The sequence below is a fragment of the Lichenostomus cassidix genome, chromosome 3 (genome assembly GCF_008360975.1).
Source record: "Lichenostomus cassidix isolate B80296 chromosome 3, HeHo_3.0, whole genome shotgun sequence".
NCBI classification, from domain to species: Eukaryota; Metazoa; Chordata; class Aves; order Passeriformes; family Meliphagidae; genus Lichenostomus; species Lichenostomus cassidix.
In genome coordinates this window covers 81,059,348-81,068,167 of record NC_139483.1, presented here as the reverse complement: position 1 = coordinate 81,068,167, position 8,820 = coordinate 81,059,348, and the positions used below count along the sequence as shown (strand labels likewise).

At 39.1% G+C, this 8,820-nt stretch overlaps 1 long non-coding RNA gene across 1 annotated transcript; it reads left to right on the top strand.

The window, feature by feature from the left end:
* Window positions 1-6,250: 6,250 nt before the first annotated feature.
* Window positions 6,251-8,367, top strand: LOC146440103 (uncharacterized). The gene is made up of 3 exons (XR_014851354.1): window positions 6,251-6,341; window positions 6,702-6,757; window positions 7,213-8,367. It is a non-coding gene; the product is annotated as an uncharacterized LOC146440103 (long non-coding RNA).
* Window positions 8,368-8,820: the final 453 nt, after the last annotated feature.

Below are 8,820 nucleotides of genomic sequence, written 5' to 3'. Positions count from 1 at the left end.
TGCCTGAATTAGCATGGCACCTGAAAACCTAAGCTTGCCAGCTTCTGCTATTCACAGTTTGTTTTCCAATAGGTATGGAGATTTTTGTCCTTGGCTCTCAATTTTTTAAGAAGTTGGGAACAAAAGTGAGAAAACAGAGGGAATTCCCCTCTGAGTACATGTAATTTTCCAGATAATAGCAGAGGCTTGACATTTTTCATAATCACTGTACCTTGCACAGATATTAAAACTTTGAATGGCCCCATGCAGTGCAAAAATTATACCCCAGTCTTGCTCCTATGTTCCAAATTTCAGTTAAAACCTTTTATACAGAGCCTATGCAACCCTATCATCAAAGCTGAAAAGGCAAACTCTTAATCACGTATGATTTAAAAGAATATTAGAATTTAATTTTCATTGATTTAGAACTCCTTTGTAAATTACTGGCTCAGGTTAAAAAACAGATTTTCCATTAAATCTGGATTTGTCCAAAATCAAGATCAAAAAGGGCGTGATAAAATGCTTTAGAATTTCACATAATTTATGAATATTTTAGCAGTATCTCTATTGAACAATGACCTTCTATTATTCTGTATTTCAGGCTCAGAGAGCCCTTCTATTCCTGTGTTGACTACTAAAAGAATTATTTATCATGAATTTTTCTTGTTCTAAGTATTATATATTTGCTATGTTCTTGCTAGCTACTGCAGGTTCTTTTCTTTTGGTGGAGACTTTGGTGTTAGTTTTCAGGAGAGGGAGTGATTTATTTTTCAAGATGAGCTTCTAAAAGAAGTCGGTTGCATTACAATTGATAACTACAATAATAAGGCAAGTTGATGGAGAAAATAATGAGAGTTGTCATTGTCTTAAAGAATAAAAAGTGTTACTAAAACATGTACATTTAAAGGATGAAAGCAGCCTGTTAGGAGGTTTACTTTCAGGAAACAAGAGATTCAGGCAAATAAGGTAATTTTCATTATTAGTGGGCATATTTCTTCTCATCATTATCATAGTAAACGCAACATGAAGCCAGTAAAGAGAGACCTGAGAATTGGTAAAGCCAGGAAAATGCTTTTTAGGGATTTTTGAGTCAAAGGCTTGAGTGTAACCAAAACCAGATGCAGACTTTGATAGGCAAATTATAATTAGGCTTGCATGAGTGCTTGAGGCATGCCTATTTGGTCCCATGCCTTTTCCCTGCACCTGTGTGAAAGATGATCACTGTCTGTCCCAGCACCCCTAGAGCAACAGTGGGAAAGACATGGTGGCCAGCAGTTCTGCTTGCTGGAATAGAGGAAGGGTGGGCTACAGCTCAGTCTTATATAAGAGCAGCTGTGGGATTCAAGCTGTCAGACAGTCTTGTCATCCAAAGTATGTCAAAGTTGCCACTTTCACTTCAACTTTCCCTGTGAGTCAGAGTTTATCTGACAGCCCCCACTGATGGTCAGAGTTTGATTTATAGCAGACTGTGTGTTAAAGTCACCATAAAATCCCATGTAAGCTTTTTACCAGCTGAGTGCCATAGCTTACAGAACAAGCTTTGAATATGGATTTTGATTTTCAAACTTATATTAATGCCCATGAAACAAGGTCAACAGAAATCACTGCACTTCTAGAAAGAGCACTGCTCATTACCACTAATCACAAAAATGAATCATCTGCAAGCTGTCTGCACTTACAACTGTCTTGCTTGGCTTATTGGATGGAACAGTGCCTGCTCATGTGTTGTTTAGACGTAGTATAGGGAATAGGTGTCAAAAAAAATGATTTTACCAGGATAATTTAAATAGAACAACAACTGTTATCTTGTTAGCAATAATTTCCCTTTTGGTGACTGAACAAGAAAGCATTATTCTCCCATAAAGCTTTCCAGCCTGCTGGCACCTGCTCCCTGCTTCAGCATCACGAAGTTTAGTCAGTCAGGCTCCTGGACTGCTGTCTCTGAGATGGGGCCCATTCTTGCCAGGGTTACCAGAACATCAAGAACAGGTTTTCATCTTACTCAAATTGTAATTCTTGTTTTGATATTGAAGACTAGGAAAGTACAGAAGAGGAAATATTTCCTAGACAGCAGTTTGGGGTTTTTTCCTCATCTGTCTCTTGCTGGAGGCAATTATCCCCAAAGTACTTCATCCTTTCAGTGGAACAAAATGTTCTGAACTTTTTGTATTAAAGTTTTTGGATCTTCTATAAGACCCATCTAGAAGGGGATTTTTAAAAAAGCCCAAGCATTCCCATTGCCTCTGTTTTTAAGTGCTCTGAATCAGTTAGGAGGGATACACTGTCTCCTTCCAAAGCCGTCAAATAATTGCAGGAATTTCAGTTTAATTAGCCCTTTTTGTCTGTTTTCTTCTATTATTTCTTTTCAAGTAAGTCAGAACTGTAAACATGAAAATAAACAATTCTTGCTCAGTTTCTCATCATAGTGTAACACAGTCCAAACTACTTCTCAACTCCCACTCAACATTCAGAAGACAGAGCATCTCACACAGAGCACCTGCCATCCTGCAGAATAGTGCCATATGTGATTATCTACAAGATTTATGTAGCGACATAACACCAAACTTAAGACAGAGAGGAATGTTTCCTCTTACTGGGGGCTCTGGTTAGACACTGAACAAAAATTGTGCAGGTATCTCCATGATCCCATTTTTTGTCTTGTCTCTTATTTTAATCATTGTAAAAGCATAAGTAAGATCTGTCAGAAAAAGTAAGACTGCAATTAGGTTAAAAATACTTCAGCAGGGACATGAATTATTACAGTGTGCTACCACTGCTTTGTTTTTGCCTTCATAATCCAATCATATGCCTTGAAAATGTCATTTGTTTAGTCATTTTAAGCATGTTCTGATTTCAAAACCAAATTGTGGATTTTTATTTTCTTTTTCTCAGAAAACATGTTAAGAATATTTTGGCAAATTAGTTTCCATTTCAGTTAGTAAATTTGTCCATAAAGTACTCAGGCATCCAAGTTTATGATCAAAGCCCATGTAATAGAGTTTTTTAAACTTTTAAAGAAGATCTAGAGAGAGGGCAGTATGTATTTGATTCATAAACTGCAGGAGTAAATGTTCTAAACTATATGTATTTAAAGAGCTGACTGGAATAAAGGAAAATTCATGACATTTTCCTATGAATCATTTAATTTGTTGTCATTATGTTGGAGAAAAAAAGTCTTACTAGATTTTTTTTAACAGTAGCTGCCACCAAAACTGACTTTTAAGGAGAATTCATTAAAGTTTTTCCTTACATTTATTCTAAAGAAAGTTAAGGAAATAATGCTGCTATACTTAGTGGGGATAATAACAATGAATAGTACTATTCATAATAATCTTCATATCTATCGTGCATTAGCATATGAACAATAGATATCTAATATTTTCAGCTACTTTCTTTATTCTCTCTCTCCTCTTTGTATATGGGACATGCCAGTGTTTTGAGTTTTTACATCTCAGCTGACTGTGATGACTAGCTAAATACTGGTATAACTAATCTGATATATTTTAGAGTTCTGGAAGTCAGATGTATCTTCCAACTGACCAACTGGAGAATTCCTTGGAGTGTGGTTCTATAACAACCCCAGAAGACTAATTAATTAAAATAATTCAAAAATAGAAGATAGGCACAGCCTTTGCTGTAGTCCCAAAGATGCAGTAATTTATCAAGTTGAAGCAATGTTAACAGGGACCTGAATTAATTGATTGAAATGAACAAGACTTCACATGCATCTTGAAATTTTAGCATAATTCTCTACTGTTATTCATCTTGGTGACAGAGAAGAACTTTCCTGATGTTCTGTTGCTAATAAATACTATTTAATTCATCTGAAGTTATTGCTGGTAGAATGCTCTGTTTCTAAATTTAAACAGCTTAAGCAGATGTCCCATGAATGAAGGAAGACCTGCTCAAATATTTTCAAATGAGAAGTCCCAAATGTGCAGCTACGCAGATTCCATAGCTCAGAAATAGGAAAAAACCCATAAATAGGTCTTTGAAAGAATGGAGAAGTAATGTGGCTCCTGACCTGCAAACAGAACAATGCATTTGATTTTTATGACAATTTTAATGATATTTGTGTTAACCCTGCTTTCACCCTGCTTGAGACTTGTCCAGGCTCAACTCCCATAAGCATGTAAGAGCACAGGGCTTGTAAGAGAAAGAGAATTAACAAAATGGAAATCTGTAAACTACATCAGTGCCAAATTGAACTGGTAGGTGGCAACATGAATCCAGTCTTGCGTATTACAGAGGAGGTGAGAAAGGCAGCACAGTTTCTTTAATCTCACGCTTTCTCTTCCTGCTCGTAGGAAGATCCCAAGTGGTTTTCTCACAAAAAGACATCCAGCTCTTTCCAACTGGTTTCTATTTTTTTTTCTAGGGAATGAGGATAGTGGGAGGAAAGAATACAGCATTGTTCTGTATGGACTGCAATTTCTTCAGAAAAACTGTTTCACCTCATAAAACATAGTGTCTTTGGGTCTAAAACATTTTGTGGAAATATACCAGTCTAGAGGTCCCCCAGGATGCCCAGGAAGGAAATAAATTTTCAGAGGAGGTGAATTATCATCCCAAGAGACAACGGGCAAGTTCCAAAGGGAAATTTATATGTTGCAATGCTCAGTGCTTCAGCTCTTGGTGGCCTGGTGCCAGTCCCAGGTGTAGAGCAGCTTCAGGAATGGCATTTGCACCACTGGCTCAGGCACATATGCTTTCCTTGTACTGAATGTACTGAACACAAGGAGTGGGGATGCTCAGGACGTGGGAGTAAGCCACTAAAGTTGCTGGAAAGGCATGTTTCTGAAGGCATGCAATTCTTTAAGACACAGATGCAGTGTCTCACCTATATTTTCCCTAATGTCAAAATGTCCAAAATGCTATTTTTATTAACCAATTTCATCTCCATGAGAATACAGGAAGAGTAGACTTCTTGAGTTAGACTTTATGTAACATGAAAAAATTTCAAGCAGATGATCTTCAGCAATAAAAAACTACATCTATGTGTTGCATTGTCTCTGGGTGGCCACCAGGTACCCACCTACCCACTCTACCACTCCCCTTCCTCAACTGGAGGAGGAAAAAATATGACGAGAGAATCATGGCCTAAGCCATATAAATCAAATACAAACTGCCATGCCAAAACTAAGGGAGGAAACAGAGGGGCAGGTGAAAAATAATTTTAAAAAAGGAATAAAGTGAAACAAGCAAAAACCTAAACAAATTAGAAAAACAAAGAAGCAAAAAACTACAAGCAATGCATCAAATCTAGGGAGGGCAACAATCACTCATTTGACCATCTGCTCTGACTGGTGAAAGCTGAGGGCCTGGAAAGGATGAATAGCTGTAGCTCTGCCTTCCAGCATAAATTCTCTTGTGTTACTTCAATCCACTCTAGCAGGTTGCTGCATTCCCCTCTGCTGGCATGGCTGAGGAATGCAAAGGAGGAGGTGAGTCAGCAGTGACATGCATAGAAAGCGTGCAGTGAGGAGAGGCTATGCCACAGAGTAAATACACTCCCCTGTGCTCCCCACACACCAGTGCCCCAGCTGCCCACAGCATCCAGCCCAGCTCCCCAGCTCTGCACTGCTGCCTCAGAGAGCTCGGGGAATGACCTATCTCTTGGGCTGGTTTGGAGTTAGGTGATGGCTGAGGGCACTTTCGTGGGGACCTACAGGATGGCTGGACATACAGGACTGCCTGGCCAAGCAGACACATCCACTGACATCTGTCTGAAAATAAACAAGCCATGTTTGGATGACGCTTTGAGCAACCTGGTCCTGAGGAAGGTGTCCCTGCCTATGGCAGGGGATTTGGAACCAAGTGATCTTTAAGATCCCTTCCAACCCAAACCATGATAGGATTCTATGATCCTATAAACACTTTTCACTCTGAAGGTGTCTGTATCAATCAGATCCTGAGCTCTGAGGTGAGGGTGGGAGTGAATGTGTATTAGGAATTTATTTTCACTTCTGTCAGCAGCTTCTACATAAGCAGTTTGGCATTAGACATCTAGGTTTAATTGGTGAATAGCCTGCCAATCACATTTATAAAATGCACAGGAGGTACTTTTAAATTTTTGCATTCTTGAAACACTTGTGATCTTTTTCACGTATCTTTTAGCCTATCTCTCTCTTATTACTTGAATAAAAGAAGTGGGAGGATGAAAAAGAGAACAGCAAGGGCTTGAGAATCTCGTTATAAATATACAGAACATCATCTGTAGGTGGTGATATAAAAAATTACAAGAAATGTTCCTCTCTGTTACTGTATATAGATATGCCTGGTCAAAGTCTGCCACTACAAACACCAGGAATATAACCACATTGCTGAACATCATTATCCTGATTTCTCCAGTAGCTTCATTAGTAAGTCTGACTTTGAATTCCTTAAGCCTTTCTGAATTTTTCTGGCTGTTTCAAGAGTTAATTTATCAATCACTGGCTTTGCAATCACATGCTCATTCCAGGCAAAATTACACTGGGAAGTTGTTGTCTGAGTTACTCTATCTGTACTTTAGCTCTTCTCTCTGCATGTCAGTCACATGTCAACCCGAATTGTGATCTGTTGTTTGCTTTAAATGGAGGCACCTGGATAGTTTTGGTCTCGTTCTTCCCTCCACCTTTTCAGACCACTGAAAAATTTGCACACCTTGTTTCTCATTTTGGGAATTTTTGTTCTGCTTCTTTCTCTTTTTCCTCACCAGTTTGGTGACATTCTATTTTCAGAAAAAACTTAGAAGTAAAAACTCAACACTTCAAACAACATTTCACTAGAACATCAGGTAAGTATCAGGAAAAAAATTATGAAAGCATGCTACCAGTGCTGAAATATTTATCTATCAGTTCATATAAAGGAAACATTTTTCTATCACTTTAAGATTATCCAAGAGAATATAGGACTGTCTGGAAAGACATTTTTGCAATGAGGTATTGATTTTGAGGAAGTTTTTGCAATAGAAATGTTTATGAGATCCAAGGCAGTCCAGTCACTTCTGATGGCAGATCGGAATAGAGATCTGAAATTAAAACTTACTATTGATCTAAAAAAGATGTCTTCAGTAGGGTGCCATTTTTGAAACCAAAACTATAGAGTATTGTTCCAATGCAAAACACAAACTCATTTCCAAACCTTATGAGCTCATAAAATTGCCAGACTGTTAGTTGCAAATGAGTTACATGTCAAGAGGGACTCGTGGTTATGAAGATTAGATTTTTTTTACTAGTTTTTTCCTAACAGAATGTTCTCTCTGAAGAGGGGAATCCCTGAATGGCAAGAAGCAGTGGTATCATCTCTGTCACAGTGTTTACAGAAAATGGCTGGTGATGCATCATCCTTGCTCTCAAGACAATGGCAGCTTGAAGGCAGTGGAAGATCACTCCATCTACTAACAGCACCCTGAAGTTCAAAGCTGGCTACAAGCCCGGGCAAACCACGCTGCTCCCCAGGAGAACAGACTGCCGGGGCATCAGCACAGCATAGGCACTGCTTCCTATTTCTCACATTTCCAAAACCTGGGAAGCCAGGCTGGCTGCTGCCACGGCCCCTGCAAATGCATGGAGCATACAAAACAGGCTGTCCTTAGGGGAGGGTGGGGACACAGGATGGGAGCACACTTTCAACAGCACCAGCAGTTGCTGTGTCTGCATCCCTGCAGGTGTCTGCAAAGAACAGGACCAGCAAACCAGATTTCTCAGGGCTCTCACATTGCCTCTGGCTCCCCCAGCTTTCCCTGTGCCGGGAGCAGGAGCATCATGGTTTTGCTTTAGGTCAATGAAATTCAACTTTCTGCGCTTTTCCGAGAAGCCATAGGCAGCGCTGATAAAAACCTAACGCCACCATTGGGACAAAAATAGCACGGTGGGCTGACCCCAGCTAGCAGCTAAGCCTCTACCCAGTTGCTTGCTCACTCCCACACACCACAATGGGGAAGAGAATCATAGGGGGAAAGTGTGGAAAACTCATAGATTGAGATAAAAAGAGTTTGATAAGTGGTGAAGGATAACAAAAACAAAAGCATGTAATGTAAAAGCAACCTCTTACCAGCTCTTGCCAGCAGACTGGTGCCCAGCCAGTCTCAGAGCAAGGGCTGCTTCCCTGGGCTGCAATCCTGAGCACAGTGCTACAGGGGATGGAACATCTCTCTGGTCAGTTCAGATCATGTGTCCTGACTGAGTCTTTTCCCAAATACTTGTGCACCCTCAGCCTACATCAGTTAAACCAGTGATATGCAATCAGCACTGCTCTGGCCACAAATCTAAAACGTCTCACCCCATGCACTGCTATGAAGATAATTGCTTCCCAGCTCACTTAGAAGCAGCATTGGGAATTTTCAGGGAGACATTTATCAAGGCTAGTAAGTAGAAAAAAATGTAGTTTAGGGCAAAAGTTTAAAAGGGGACTAAAACAGTGTTGCAACATGATATGGTCTAGATTCATGTTTCAATGTGGTTTTTACTGTATATGGCAATACCGAATCCTTTTTATAATTCACAATATCACAAAGCATTTTAGCAAATCTGTTTCCTTTGTAAAGTTTGAATGCACTGAAATTTACTTTTGCTAGCAGCTGGGAATTGGAAGGACCAAAATTTATGAGCTTAATTTTGTGTTCAAAATATTTATGCTGCTGGGTTTACAAATATTTATTTTGTTTCCCTTACTGACATGGCAGGGTTTATATCCTGTTTATTTGAAAAATGAAAATATTCTCACTAATGAAGATCAGTTTGCTTTTACTTTTGCATGTGGTTATTTTCAATTTTTATATATTTGTGATCTATATGGTAAAACGTAGGAAACTTTCTTTTTCTTCTGTCTCCTGAGATTCTTTGATCTGTTTTTCTT